Genomic DNA, 15,233 nt, shown 5'->3' with positions numbered 1-15,233 from the left:
TAGGCAGTCACTTTTAAAAATGCATATAAAATCGCACAGTTATGTTACTAGGTTCCGCTTTTGCAGGTTGGTCAAGGCCATCGGTGGGCACACTGTACCAGCTGGAGAGGCTCGGGCAGCTCCCAGTTCCGGCGGGAGCATTGTTGGAATGTCTCTTGGAGCAGGTACAGGGCCACTCAGGGGGACCACATGGAAAAGATTGGTTCTAGCAGATTTAAAGGTGGTGCCTTGGGGTCACCTTGGGGTGTCGAGGTCGCAAGGGGTGTGGGACCCTGTGGGCACAGCTGGTTCCTCAATGGAGGGTGCTGCGCAGCCAGGTACAGGAAGAGTTGCTGATCCAGGAGCTGTGCGCAATGGAGTCCCTTAGAGCTGGAGGTGAGTCTCTTGGAGGGCGGCTTGCAGGACAACAGGGGCACTCTGGTGGGAGGTTCGGAGTGTTCCTGAAGTCCCTCGACTAGGGATTCCTCCTGGACCTTTTTCAGCTCTGGGGGAGCTGAAAAAGTGTCCAAAGTCCACTGACCAGTACCTGGGATATTGGCACAACTCTGCCACTGGAGGGCGCAGTGCACCAAACTTGGCACACTTGTGGGGTTTGTCCTGGCGCTCATTGGTGTGTCGTCGGGTCTGGCTGTGACTTCTGTTTTGGGAGATATCAGTCAGTCAGTGAAGTGACCCTCACTGGCTTGTTGGTTCTTTGTTGGTTGTAGACCGGTATCTCCACTCATAAGGGAGATCTTGGATGATTTGTGAAGCCTGGAGATCCACTGGGTTTCTTGAGGTCAGTCCAGTGTCCAGCTCCTTCGCTGCAGCAAATGTCGGGTCCTGGGTGCAGCAGGCATGGTTTGGCGCCTTTTCTTGATGCAGCAGGTCCACAGTTCTCTTGCTTTGGATCTTTTTTTGGCGCTGGTCTTCTTTGTCCTTTCAAATCTGATTTCTTGGTCTAGGGATGACCACTAAATACTGAATTTAGGGGGAGTTTTAGGAGCAACCTAGTAGTGTCCAATGGGACACATACCTTTGGTGGCTACGCCCACTACAGTGAGCACTTCCTGTGGGAAGTGTCACTTCCCTAAACCTCATTGGCAATTTCCCTCTATTCCAAGATGGAGAAAACTTAAAAAGAGGGTACACCTCGCAGGCAACACCTTAGGGGTGGTGCATGATAGATGAGGCAACTCATCCTACCATTTGTTAGGTTTCCCACCTTTGCTCCCACCAAAAGTGGGAGTTTGCAAAGGGGATGCCAGCTGCTGCTAGCAGCAGGCTTGGGGGTCGGGTTTCAAGGACGGTCAGCCCTTTGAAGTTCACCGCCAGGACAATGCACATTCCTGAGGGAGGGGGTGTTAGCTCCTCCACTCAGGAAGGGCATTGTCTTACCAGAGAGGCAGGGCTCTCCCCCAAGGTTTGTATATTGGCTGTCTGGAGGTGGCAGGTGGATATAACCAGTCAGCAACCAAGCCAAGTTAGTTACCTTTTGCAGGGGGTACCTCTATGGTGGCCCCTGGGTACATTTAGGGATAAATCCAATACTGGCATCAGTTTGGATTTATCATTCTGCAATGTTTGATACTGAACAACCCAGGGTTCAGAGTGGCCATCATGTAGCTGGGAAACCTGTGTTGACCAGTGTCCAGCACATGTATAAAATGGCTGCTCTTTTCACTCACTATGTCCTAGGTTTGGCAAGGACATAGTGGGGGCATATTGCTCATGCAGCTATGCTCTCACATATAATATGGAGCACCCTGCCTAAGAGCTATAAGGCCTGCCAGAGGAATGTCTTATCCATAGTAAATGTAGTGTATAGGGGACAGGCACACAGTCTGTGTGCCATGTCGAGTTTGAATTTTAAGTATGCACCAGGACACTCAGCCTGCAGTGGCAGTGCTGAGTGCATCAGAATGCATGGCACTAGAGGGTGGCACAGTCTGTGATGCTGGGGAAGAGAAGAGAGAGAGAGAGAGTGTGTGTGTGTGTAGTGTATTACCTCCAGCCGGGGGACTGCCTATAAGTAATCTAGTTAGTGCTACTATAATAAAGTACACTTGTTTTTGTAACACAATGTGGTTCCTTTCAGGTGTGGAAAGTTACTGTGTGACTGTTGTGGTATTGCAAGTGCTTTATGCTCCTCCTAGGTAAGTCTTGGCTGCTCATCCACAGCTACCTCCAGAGAGTCCTGACTTCCTAGACACGGTCTTCATTCACTAATAGGGGTTGCCTGTACCTGGTGTAAGGTGCAAACACCCTAGGTGTCCACCACATAACAGGCCAGCTTCCAACAGCTTGCCCTCATAAAACTCTTGCAGCTTGGCAGTGATGGCTCCAGTTAACGGAAACTTGGGGCGGCAGGGAACCGACCCAGAAATATGCTCTGCAGGCCTCGAGCGTTGATGTTCTTCCCCGCGTCTCATTGGTAGAGCGACATGGTGAAGTCAAAGAACCTTTGGCCTTCCTCGACTTATTTTTCTTCTGTCCCGAGGACTTGGAGTGGGATGACGAAGAGTGGTGCTGACTCCGTAAGCGGTCTCGTGACCTTCCTCTTCAAGACCGGAAGCGATGCAGAGTTGAGTGCCGGGCTGCCATGAGCTTCAGGGACTGCTCCCTCAAAGCCTTTGGATTCATGGCCTGGCAATGGGAGCACTACTTCAGGTCATGTTTGCGCTCCAGGCACCACAAGCACACAAGGTGTGGATCCGTCACCAACATCATTCGGTGGTAGGAGTCATACGGCTTCAAGCGGGTCTTCTGTGACATCCTTGACGCACCAAAAAGTCAAAATGTCGACAAAAAGGTCGAAGTTAGTCAAAAAATGACAAAGGATAGCTCTCTCCAGATCTGCGCCTAGGCTGGTGCAGAAAGAAAATAACTGACATCAGCGTGCCGGGGTGGCAACTTTATATGACATTGATATCATCACGACGCCAATGACGCAAGCAGAGTCAACCACCGCCACCTGACTGCGCTGCAAGGGTACTGCTTGAAGAAAAATCTCCAGATCCCTCTGACGTATGGGGGGAAATCCTAAGGTAAGGAATCTGCAACTAGAAGTCTCTATCAAATGCAAATGCTCTAGTATGTGGTAGTGTGGGCAAGCAGTTAGGCTTCTCAGAGGGTAGTGCTAAGCATCTGCTGTACTCACAGAGGCAATAAAAATGATCACCCCCCACTTTTTGCCTGGTTTCTGGTGGAATGTTGACTGAAAGTGAACTGGGTCCCTGCTAAACAGGTCTCCAGTGTTCCCCATAACTGCACAGTCTTTTTTCTCAATTGACAAACCTTTAGTTACCACTGACTGTAAGTCCCTAGCAAATGGTACCCCTGGTACCTAGGCCATGGGGTACTAAAGGAAGGCACCTGAGGGCTGCAGCATGAATTGTGCCAACCTCAGGGACCCTCTCACTAAGTGCACACAGTGCTGCTTTTGCAGGCTGCGTGTCTTAGTACAGAACTAAAATGAAAACCTGACATGGCACACAGCCTGTGTCCCCGGTTCCCGTTACACTGCATGCAATATATGTAAATCACCCGTCTAGCAGGCCTTCCAGGTCAAAAGGTAGGGTGCAGTATATTACATCTGAGGGCATACCTGCATGAGCAGATATGCCCCTGCTATGTCTTTGTCAATTCTCATACATAGTAAGTGAACAGGGAAGCCATGTTAAGCACATGTGCTGGACACTGGTCATTACGAGTTCCCCAGCTACATGATGGCTTCATTAAAGGTAGGGATGCTTGGTATCAAACATCTGTTCTAATAAACCCTCACTGAAACCAGGGTTGGATTTATAATACGTGCACTAGGATGGCACCTCGGAGGTGCTCCCTGCAAAACCTACCAACTCTTAACGTGGGCACTGACTGGTCAAAACCAAAGCAGCCACCTTAGGGCTCAGAACAAATGTGTGCTCTGCGCAGAGGTGTGACCTCCTCTCCCAGTTAGAATGAACATTCTAGGGCAGAGAGCTTCAAAGGCCTTGCCACCTTTGTAATGCGACCAAGGTCTATCCAGGAGGTGATGACCAACCCCTGTCCTAACCCCACTTTTGTCGGCAGGGCAGGTGGTAAAATTAGGCAGATTAGGAGGTGTGCCCACTTCATGCCAGTCACACCCCTAAGGTGGACGAGCTGAAAATTCTTGAATGGAAGGAATTAGGCCACTACAGTTAGGATTATGCCCACTTCCCAACGGAAATGTTCATAAAGAAAATGTAGGCACCCTAAAGATGAGTTGAACTTTTGCTACCACTTAGCACTCCCTGTAATGCCCCTAAATTCTGTATTTAGGTGGCACCCCTGAACCAAAGAACTCAGATTCTAACGACGTAAGAGGAAAAGGACAAAGAAGAGACGCACCCGCAGCTGACCTGGTACTCACCCAGCCGGCCTGTCTGCCCTCCTCAACGGACTCTGCACCAGAAGACGCCTCATCCTGCAGCTGAACCTCCAGAAACCTGGGAGGGCTGTCTGTCTTTGAAAAAGACTCAAGTCTCCAGTGAGCAGCGGACCTGCCCTCCAACCATCTCTAAGGAAAGGACTCTGCAGCCTCCGGAACCGCAAAGACCCGACAACTGAAGTCGCCACTGCACCCATGTAGGAAAGTGCCACTGTTGGCATGGTTACCCCCCACTTTTTACCTGATATTGATGCCAACTTTGATTGAACGTGTGCTGTGATCTTGCTAAACAGGTGCCAGCACAAGTGTTCTTTCCAAAAATATGTATCTTTGTTCTCACAAATGGCACACCCAGGGCACACAGTTAAGTCCCTTGTAAAAGGTACCCATCTTACCAAGGGCCCTGTGGGCAAGGAAGGTTCCCAAGGGAAGCAGCATGTATTATGCCACCCTGGGGGACCCCTCACCAAGCACATGCACACTGCCCTGCAGCTTGTGTATGCTGGTGGGGAGAAAAAGGCAAAGTCGACATGGCACCCCTCTCAGGGTGCAATGCCCACAAACTACTGCCTGTGGCATATGTAAGTCACCCCTCTAGCAGGCCTTACAACCCTAAGGCAGGGTGCACTGTACCACAGGTGAGGGCATAGTTGCATGAGCAATGTGCCCCTACAGTGTCTAGGTCCATTCTTAGACATTGTAAGTGCAGTGTAGCCATAGTAAGTATGTGGTCTGGGAGTTCGCCCTTACGAACTCCACAGCTCCATAATGGCTTCACTGGATATTGGGAAGTTTAGTATCAAACTTTTCAGCACAATAAACCCACACTGATGTCATTGTGGGATTTATTGAAAAATGCACCCAGAGGGCAACTTAGAGATGCCCCTTTTATGTTAGCCAAACTGCTAGTGCAGGACTGACCAGTCTGTGCCAGTCTGCCATTTTCATACAAGTTTTTGACCATGGGGTGAGAGCCTTTGTGCTCTCCATGGCCAGAAACAAAGCTTGTCCTGGCCGGAGGTGTGAAGCACCTCTCCCCTGCAGGAGCTGCAACACATGGCGGTGAGCCTCAAAGGCTCAAGCTTTAGGTTACAGTGCCTCAGGACACTCCAGCTAGCAGAGTTGCCCCCCCTAGACAAAGCCCCACTTTTGGTGGCACCTCCGGCGGGAACCTTAGGAAAAACAAGGAGGTGTGACCACTTCAGCTGGGACCACCCCTAAGGTGTCAACAGCCCCCTCCCTGCAGAATCCTCCATCTTGGTTTGGGGGGGCAGGGACCAATAGGGTTAGGTTAGTGCCCCCCTCCCCAAAGGGAGTGGACAGAAGAAGGGTGTGGCCACCCTCAGGGACAGTAGCGATTGGCAACTGCCCTCTGACATGCCCCTAAATTCAGGATTTAAGGGCCTCCCTGAACCCAGCTCACCAGATTACTGGTGACCTGATGTGAAAGAAGGACTGCTAAGCTGAACCTGGAGCACAGAAGAAGGAAGCCGCAAACTGACTCAGCCACAGCCCTACTGGCCTGTCTCCTGCTTCAAAGAACCTGCAACAAGGAATCGACACATCCAGCGGGACCAGCAACCTCTGCCAACCTCCAGAAGACTGCCCTGCACCCCAAAGGACCAAGAACTCTAGAGGACAGCGGCCCTGTCCACAAAGAAACTGCACCCAGGGACTCAGGAGCCTCCCTGGATCCGTGAGTCCTGACCACTCTGCATCCGACGCCTTTGGCCAGTGACCAGGTGGCCCATCCAGCTAGAGAGAATCCCCAGACGATTCTGAGCAAGTGCCTATCCTGGGTTGACCACTCCACGACGATGCCTGCAGAGGGTATCCCGAGGACTCCCCTTAATGCGAAAGCTCCAAAAAAGACATCTGACACCTAAAAGACCACTGCACCCGCAGCCCCCAGGCCTTGGAGAACCCAACCTCCGGTGTAGCTATGTTCAGTAGGTGGGCCCTCCTCCCTTTCCAGCCTGTGGTTTGTCCAAGACGACCCTCTGGATCTCGCCTGCAGCATCTGAGTGACCCCCGGGGCCTCCTCACAGAAAAGGATTGGAAACCCAACGCCTTGTTTGCACCCTGCACCAGGGTGTGTGTTTGGTGCCTACGTGTGGCTCCCTGAGTGCTCCTCTAAATGCCTCAGGTCTGCCCTCCAAAGTCACGGGTACTTACCTGCAGACAGGGCTGATTCAGAATTTCCCCAGTCCCATAGCAGCCCATGTTAAATTTGCCTCAACTTTGACCTCTGCATCCAGCCGGCCCTGTGCTGCTGGTGGTGGGTGTTTGGGGTTAACCTGAACTCCAACCTGTGGACTTCCTAACCCCAGGAGGCTGGAACTGTAAGTCAAGTACTTACCTGTAAATTGTACTAACTTTTCTTCCCCCCCAGGAACTGTTTCTGAAAATTGCACTGTCAACCTTTAAAACAGAGAATTGCCAATATTTCAAAAAGCGTATAACATATCGATTTTAAACGAAGTACTTTTGATATATGTGTGAAGTAATAATCTATTGAAGTACTTACCTGCAACTTGAATCTTGTGGTTCTAGAGCTAAATTAAGAAAATATATCTTTGCTATATGAAAACCATTGGTCTGGAGTTAAGTCATTGAGTGTGTGCTTCTTCTATTGCTTGTGTGTGTACAACAAATGCTTTGCACTACCCTCTGATAAGCCTAACTGCTCGACCACACTACCACAAAACAGAGCCTTAGTATTGCCTCTGTTAAGCCTCGGGGGAACCCCTGGACTCTTGTGCACACTATATCTCATTTTGACCCAGTATATACAGAGCCAGCGTCTGACAACCCCCCATCACCGACGTGGAGTGGGAGTAGACGTCTGGTACCAGCAAGATCCTCCACCTGTCCAGAGTCCGGGTCATCGTGGTTTCATCACTCCTGGACTCCCAGAAGTTGACTGCAACCTCTGCACGAAGGCCCTCTCCCCTGCAGTCTCTGAGGTGAGAGAAACCCAACACCTAAAGCCGCCGGCCCGAGTGGAAGTGGACGCCTAGTGTCAACGACGTCACCCAGCCCTTCTGAGCTCAAGACCACTATGGTTTCATCCCTCCTGGACTCCACGTTGACGTCTGCAGTCGCATACCACAGGATCCCCCGAACTGTGAGTGGTCCTAGATAAGGAAACCTGATGCCAAAGGACACCCCTGCCTCCGTCGCCCCTGGGCCCTGGTGAAGGGGACCAAAGGTGTACCTATGTCCCCAAGTACCCCACGTTTGTAACTTACCTGCTAGTTGTCCTCGACTCCCCCCCCCCCCCCCCAGCTAGAGCCTCCAGCCTAAATGCACTGAGACCACGCCCCACTGAAATACATTGGGCACCCAACGCCATACCACACCTTTGCACCCCAGCTCTAATGGCGTACTTCCTTCCAAACCACGATGGAATCATTTTAAAAGTGGCATCCACTTCAGCTTGTCCACCTTAGGGATAGGACTGGTATGAAGTGGGCACACACCTCCTAATCGGCCTAATTTTATTGCCTGTCTTGCCACCAAAAGTCGGGTGAGGGCATGGAGGTTGGTCATCTCTGCCATTTGGAGAGATCTGGAGTGCATTACAAAGGTCGCCTTTGAAGCTTCCCGCCCTAGAATGTCCATCTCACCTGGGGGAGGTGTCAACACCCCTGCCTAGTTCAGGCTTTTGTCTCTGGACCCCGAGAGCACGCTGGCTCTCACCTTAGGAGATCAGAAACGTGGCTAAGGTGGCTAAACTGGTCACGTCCAGTCAATTAACCCATTAGTAGTTGGTATTTTTTCAGGGGGCACCTCTTAGGAGTCCTCTTGGGGCATGTACTGGTAGATCCAACAGTAGCATCAGTGTGGATTCACCAATACAAGATGTTTGATACCAAACATCCCTATCTTCAGTGAAGCTATCATGTAGCAGCGGAACTCGTAGTGGCCAGTGGCCAGCACATGTATTTGAAATTGCTTCCCTGGTCACTTACTATGTCTGAGAATTGACAACGGCATAGCAGGGGCCTACTTGCTCATGCAGATATGCCCTCAAATGTAATATAATGCACCCTGCCAATGGGCTGTAAGGCCTGCTAGAGGGGTGATTTACATATATTGCATGCAGTGTTAGGTGACATGGTGCAAAGGCTGTGTGCCATGTTGTGTTTTCACTTTTGTTTGCACCAAGACACGCAGTCTGCAATGGCAGCCTATCATGTGCTTGGCGAGGGGTGCATGAAAGTGCCCTTTTTGGCATGGTTATCCCCCCCACACTTTTTGCCTGGTATTGACAGTAACTTGACTGATTGTGTGCTGGGATCCTGCTAACCAGACCACAGCCCCAGTGTAATTTCCCAAACCTATACCATTGTTTCCACAATTAGCACACCCCTGGCATACAGCTAAGTCCCTTGTGAAAGGTACCAGTGGTACTAGGGGCTCTATGACCAGGGCGGGTCCCTAAGAGCTGCAGCATGTTTTGTTCCACCCTCAGGGACCCCTCACCAAACACATGCTAACTGCCAGGGCAGATTGTGTGTGCTGGTGTGGAGAAAAAGGAAAAGTCCACATGGCATTCCACACAGGGTGCCATGCCCACAACCGGCTGCCTGTGGCATAGTTAAGTCACCCGTCTAGCAGGCCTTACAGCCCTAAGGCAGGGTGCACTATACCACAGGTGAGGGCATAGCTGCAGGAGCAATATGCCCCTACAGGGGCAAAGTCCATTCTTAGACATTTTAAGTGCAGTGTGGCTTTATTGAGTACATGGGCTGGCAGTTTGTCATTACAAACTACACAGCTTCAAGATGGTTTCACTGAAGGCTGGGAAGTTTGGTATCAAACTTCTCAGCACAATAAACCCAAACTGATGCCAGTCTTGGATTTATTGTACAATGCACCCAGAGATGCCCCCTCTATTTTACCCAACTGTTAGACTTGGCATCCTTGGCATGGTATCCCCTAACTTTTTGTCTCTGCTTCCCAGGTTGTGGATGTGTGCTGGACTCTGTTTTTGCTGTTTTAGATACTCTGGAGACTTTACCACTGCTAACCATTGCTAAAGTGCAGGTGCTCCTGTGTAAAATGTAGGTGTAATGGGCTATCCAGGATTGGCATATTTGATTTACTAGTACGCCCCTAGTAAAATGCACTCAAGGTGCCCAGGGCCTGTAAACCAAATGCTACTAGTGGGCCTGCAGCACTGGTTGTGCCACCCACATGAGCTGCCCTGTAAACATGGCTCAGACCTGCCACTGCAGTGTCTGTATGGCAGTTTTAGCATACCAATTTGACGTGGCAGGTGTACCCACTTGCCAGGCCTAAACCTTACCTTTTTATCCCCCCCCCCCACCTCCCCCCCAAAAGGTAGGCCCTAGGTAGCCCCATGGACAGGGTGCAGTGTATGTTAAAGGTGGGACATGTACCTGTGTGGTTTTACATGTCCTAACAGTGAGATACTGCTAAATTTGGTTTTCACTGCTGCAAGGCCTACCTCTCTAATAGGTTAACATGGGGCTGCCTTTTATTATTATTAAAGTTCAGATTCCCTTTGAGAGCAGATAGAAATATGGAGTTTGGGGTCACTGAACTCACAATGTAAAAATACATCTTTTAGTGAAGTTGGTTTTTAGATTGTTAGTTTGAAAATGCCACTTTTACAAAGTGGGCATTTTCTTGCCTAAAACATTCTGTGACTCTGCTTGTTTGTGAATTCACTGTCTGGGTCAGTTTGACAGTTGAGCTGTTTGTGAATCCCCTCTAGACAGTGAGACAGAGAGAGCTGGGGTATAGCCTGCATATTCTGATGAGCCATCTGTGCTGGAGTGGAGGAAGGAGTGGTCAACTTACACCTGAATGGGCTGTGCCTGACCTCTCACAATGCAGTCTCCAACCCCCTGGTGTGTGTCTGGGGCCTGGCCTGGTAAAGGCAGGATCTTGTGAACAACAGAGACTTTCCTCTGAATTATGCCTTCATCAAAGGCAGAAAGGGGTATAAGTACTGGACCCAAAACCCCTGAAAATGAGATCACTTCTAGATTCAAGAGGAACCTCTGCCAAGGAGAAGAGCAGAGGAGAAATGCTGCCCCTGCCTGTGACTGTGCTTTGTTGGGCTATCCTGCAGTTGCTGCCTTTGCCTGTGAAAGGGGACTAAGACTGGATTTAGTGGTATATTCCTGCTGTGAAGAATCTCCAAGGGCTTGAACTGAGCTTGCCTCCTGTTTTGAAGTCTCAGGGCCATCAAAGACTTCCTCTGCCAGCACCTGGACTCTCTACTGAGACTCCTGCTCTGCCAAGTGGTGCCCCATCCAGTCCTTGGGCCCTTGAAAGGTGAAGTTGGCAAAATACATATGCAATGCAGCTGATAAACGACGTGCCGCCGGCCTTGCGGCTAAAATCGATGCTCCACCTGCATCACGGCTGGGGAAACAATGCGCAACACCCGCTTGCAGCTACTGATTACGATGAAAACCCCACGCAGCACAGTTTTCTAACACCATGCGGCTGGATTTTCCATGCATCGTCCCTGGGCGGCAAAGTCATCTCGACTTTGCGCGGATCCGAGGTGCCCCGTCCGGAAATCGATGCATCGCTCTCTTGCGAGGAGAAAAGCAGTGCATCGCCGACCCAACCGGAGAAGAAACAACGCACAGCCTCCGTTGCGAGGAAGGAATCGACACGTTGCTGCCTTTTCTGATGCATGCTCACCCGTGCGGCTTCGTTTTTGAAGCTAACCAAGTACTTTGTGCAAAATCATCGTTTCCATTGTTTTCTATAGAGTAAGGCTCTTATTTTTTTGAAAAGTCATATGTTAACTTGTGTATGTTGGATTTTTGTCATTTAGGTCTTGTTTGATTTAGATAAATATTACCTATTTTGCTAAACTGGTGTGGTGTCCATTTTGTACTGTATTCACTGTATTACTGTGTGTGTTGGTACAAATACTTTACACTTTGCTTCTGAGTTAAGCCTGCCTGCTCGTGCCAAGCTACCAAGAAGGTGAGTGGGGGTTAACCAGGTGTGTTTCTCCTTTGCCCCAACTAGAGTGAGGTTCCTTGCTTGGACAGGGGGTAACCTGACTGCCAACCAAAGACCCCATTTCTAACACCAACCCTTTAGTGTAGGACTGACCATTCTGTGCCAGCATGCCACTAACAGACACGTTTCTGACCCATGGGATAAGAGCCTTTGTGCTTTCTGGGGTCTGTGACGAAGCCTGCTCTGGGTGGAGGTGCTTCACACCTCCCCCCTGAAGGAACTGTAACATTTGGCTGTGAGCCTCAAAGGCTCAGGCCTCCTGTTACACCAGCTAGTGGAGATGCCCGCCCCCTAGACCAAGCCCCATTTCTGGTGGCAGGCCTGGCATAAAAATTAGGTAAAACAGGGAGGAGTGACCACTGCAGCTAGGACCAACCCTAAGGTGTCCAGAGCTGAAATGACCCCATTCCTGCAGAATCCTCCATCTTGTTTTAGTGGATAGGGACCAATATGGTTGGAGATGCGCCCCCCTACCCCACTGGAGTGGGCACAGGAAGGGTGTAGCCACCCTCAGGGACAGTAACCACTGGCTAATGCCCTCTTACCCCTGTAACACCCCTGAATATAGTATTCAGGGGCACCCCTGAACCTTACTCATGAGATTCCTGGTGACCCCAAGAAGAAGCAGCAAGAAGAAAGAAGTAAGACTGCTTAGCCTACCCTAGCATGAAGACCCCAAATGACAACTAACTTGGCCCTAGCCCTACCAGCCTGTCTGCAGCTTCAAAGACCCCTGCTCCAAGAAGGAAACACATCCTGCAGGACCAGAGACCTCTACAAAACCCCAGAGGACTGCCTGCCCAGCAGAGGACCAAGAACTCTAGAGGACAGCAGCTGTCCAGAAGAAATCACCAAAAGGACTCCAGAACTGCCCTGGACCTGTGAGTCCTGCCCACTCTTCATCTGATGCCCATGGCCCAAATGCAGGTGGCCCACCGGTCCAGAGAAGGTCCCCAGGTGATTTTGACCTCGAGTCCACCCTGGATTGACCGCTCATGGCCAACATGACGACACCTGCAGCCTGAATCCAGAGGATGCCCCTGACAGCGACCAGATCTGACGAAGATACCGAAGCCCAAGGAGACCCCTGCAAGCACAGCCCTATGGCCTTGGGGAATCCGACTGATGGTCTAGCAACGTCCAGTGGGTGTCTCTTCTGCCTGTCCAGCCTTTGGTTTCCTGAAACTGACCCCCTGGGCCCAGCCTGCAGCATCTTTTGTGGCCCTGTGGTACCCCCATTGAAAAGCATTGGGTGCCCAGATTTTTGTTTGCACCCTGCACCCAGCCGCCCCTGTGCCGCTGAGGGTGTGTGTTTGGTGTGATCCTGTGCACTCCTCTCCCACATACACCCCCCCATCCCTGCGTTGACAAACTCCCCAGGCCTGTGTCCTGGAACCGCAGGTTCGTATCTGCAATCTCCTTTCTACCGAGTACCCCTAATCCTCATAGGATTCCATTGTAAACTTGATGCCAACTTTGACCTCTACACCAGCCGGCCCCGTGTTGCTGGTCGTGCAGTTTTGAGGTCAGCCTAAACTTTGACCTGTGGACATCCTAAATCCCGGAGACTGGAATCGTAAGTTGAGTACTTACCTGTTTTCTGTGCTAACACTTTCCCCCCTCTAGGACTCTAGGAATCTAGGAATCCTATGGACAATTGCACTGTCAACTTTTGACATAGAAAATTGCTACTTACTTGTAAACTGGTTTATCTGCTAAAACCAAACAAAGTACACTTGACACATATGCTTGATACCTATTGACAAATGTTGTTAACTGCAACAAAGTTCTTCTGGTTCAAATAATAAAGTAACAAAATATATTATTTTTGCTATATAAAGACAATTGGCCTGGTGTTACTCATTGAGTGTGTGCCCCGTTTCTTGACTGTGTGTGCACAACAAATGCTTTGCACTCAGTGGCGGCCAGCAGCTTTAGGAGGGAGGGGGGTGGGCGGGACACACACACACACACACACACATTCTTTCACACACACACACACACACACACACACACGCACATCCATTAACAACACTCATAACACTCAAACATGCACGCGCGCACCAAACATTCAATTTAAATCACACACACACACACAGGCACTTACCTCAGCCTCCAGGTCCCAGGAGGGTTGGGACTGCTGCCTTCCCTCCAGCCAATGAGGGAAGGCAGCAGTCCCAGCCTCGTCACAGAGTGGGATTTGGTCAGTGAGACTGCTGACCCCACTCTGTGACGAAGTGTCACTGATTGACACTCGCCCAGGGCACTTCAGGGCTTAAACTGAAGCGCCCAGGGAGAATGTAAATTGGTGGCACTTTCCTCGTCACCCAAGGGAGGGCCTCGGGGCACCTTTGGTGAGCCAAGGAGGTCACGCCCATAGGAGCTATGACCTCCTCAGCCCAGCAAAGTTCAGCTCAGGCAGCCAGAAGTGTGCGCAAATTGCACATGTTTGCTCCTGGCTGCCTGAGCTGAACATGGAGAGTGTCTGTCAGGCTGACCTTTGTTCAGCCTAACAGACACTCTTCATGAGGGGCAAAAGGTGGGGGGGGGCGTGGCCCCTCTGCCCTAAAGGACGGGCTGCCACTGTTTGCACTACCACCTGATAAGCCTAACTGCTTGACCAGACTACCACAAAAGACAGCATTAGTATTATCAACTTTAGCCTCTGTTAAGCCTCTGAGGCACCCCTGGACTCTGTGCGCACTATACCTCATTTTTGGATAGTATGTACAGACCCAGCTTCCTACAAGGGGTTCCTTATGGTGGCACAATTCGTACTGCAGCCCTGAGGTACCCTCTTTAGTACGTCAGGCTCTAGGTACCAAGGTTACCATTTACTAGGGACTTACAGAGGGTGCTAAAGCTTTTGCCAATTGGGGAAACAACTGTGCAGTTTTGGGGAAAGATCCGAGACTGGGGACCTGGTTAGCAGTTGAAATTACATCATATACCAGGCAAAAAGTGGGGGGATAACCTTGCCAAAAAGGTTGATTTCCTATAGTCGCCATACAGACTGAGGAGGGCTCACTTACTGCCCCATGAAAACTGCTGGAGGTGCTTAGAGTCTGGCTGTGACCTCCTTCATACAGTTTGGTCTCTGCAAAATTGTCCCACTCGTAGACAAGAATCTGGAACACATTGCAGAATACCAACTCCCCCACCCCATTATTGCCTTATCCAAATTGGCCATCTTACACAATGATCTCGTCACACAATGATCTCGTCACACAATGATCTCGATACAGGCGACAGCTACGTCCGTTGGAGGAGGCAGATGTCAACAGCTTTGCTGATTGCTAAGGATGAGTATACCTGAAGTAGGGTAGATAGTGACTGCCAGACTATTATGACATGGGAGCTCCTTGGGCTGCCTACTAGATAAAAGGACTATTCCAGACTTCTCAGGACAATGGGAAACACTGGATGTGAGACAGTAGTGTTGACAACTACACAGTAGGATGCAGTGACATTAGACTCTTTCACTAATGTTGATGTGATCTATCCTACCCATATACTGGTACTAAGATTCTCAGATCAACTTAGAAGGGTGCTATAGGCTGGCGACATGAACAATTACATTACTATAATTGAATAATGTCCATAGAAGGCGTCATGATCTATGCAAAGGACTAGAGCCCTTTGGTTGATTATTTCATCAGTTCCACTGGAACTGGTGTGTGCTCTTTCATTTTTCCTTTCCTTCTTTCTTGTTGTGCCTCACTTCTGCCCATGTATGCAGATGTTATTGACTATTCTATATTCCCTATGTATAAATGGACACGATGAACATACTCTTGACCTTGTGATTTGATCTATTGTT

At 50.1% G+C, this 15,233-nt stretch overlaps 1 protein-coding gene across 1 annotated transcript in view; it reads right to left on the bottom strand.

Annotated features, from left to right (window-relative positions):
* The window catches only part of LOC138248710 (E3 ubiquitin-protein ligase TTC3-like), a 1,210,547-nt gene that overhangs the window by 133,342 nt on the left and 1,061,972 nt on the right, over positions 1-15,233 (bottom strand). The window lies entirely within an intron of this gene.

This window comes from Pleurodeles waltl, chromosome 8, assembly GCF_031143425.1.
Source record: "Pleurodeles waltl isolate 20211129_DDA chromosome 8, aPleWal1.hap1.20221129, whole genome shotgun sequence".
Classification (NCBI taxonomy): Eukaryota; Metazoa; Chordata; class Amphibia; order Caudata; family Salamandridae; genus Pleurodeles; species Pleurodeles waltl.
This window is presented reverse-complemented; position numbering and strand designations above follow the sequence as displayed.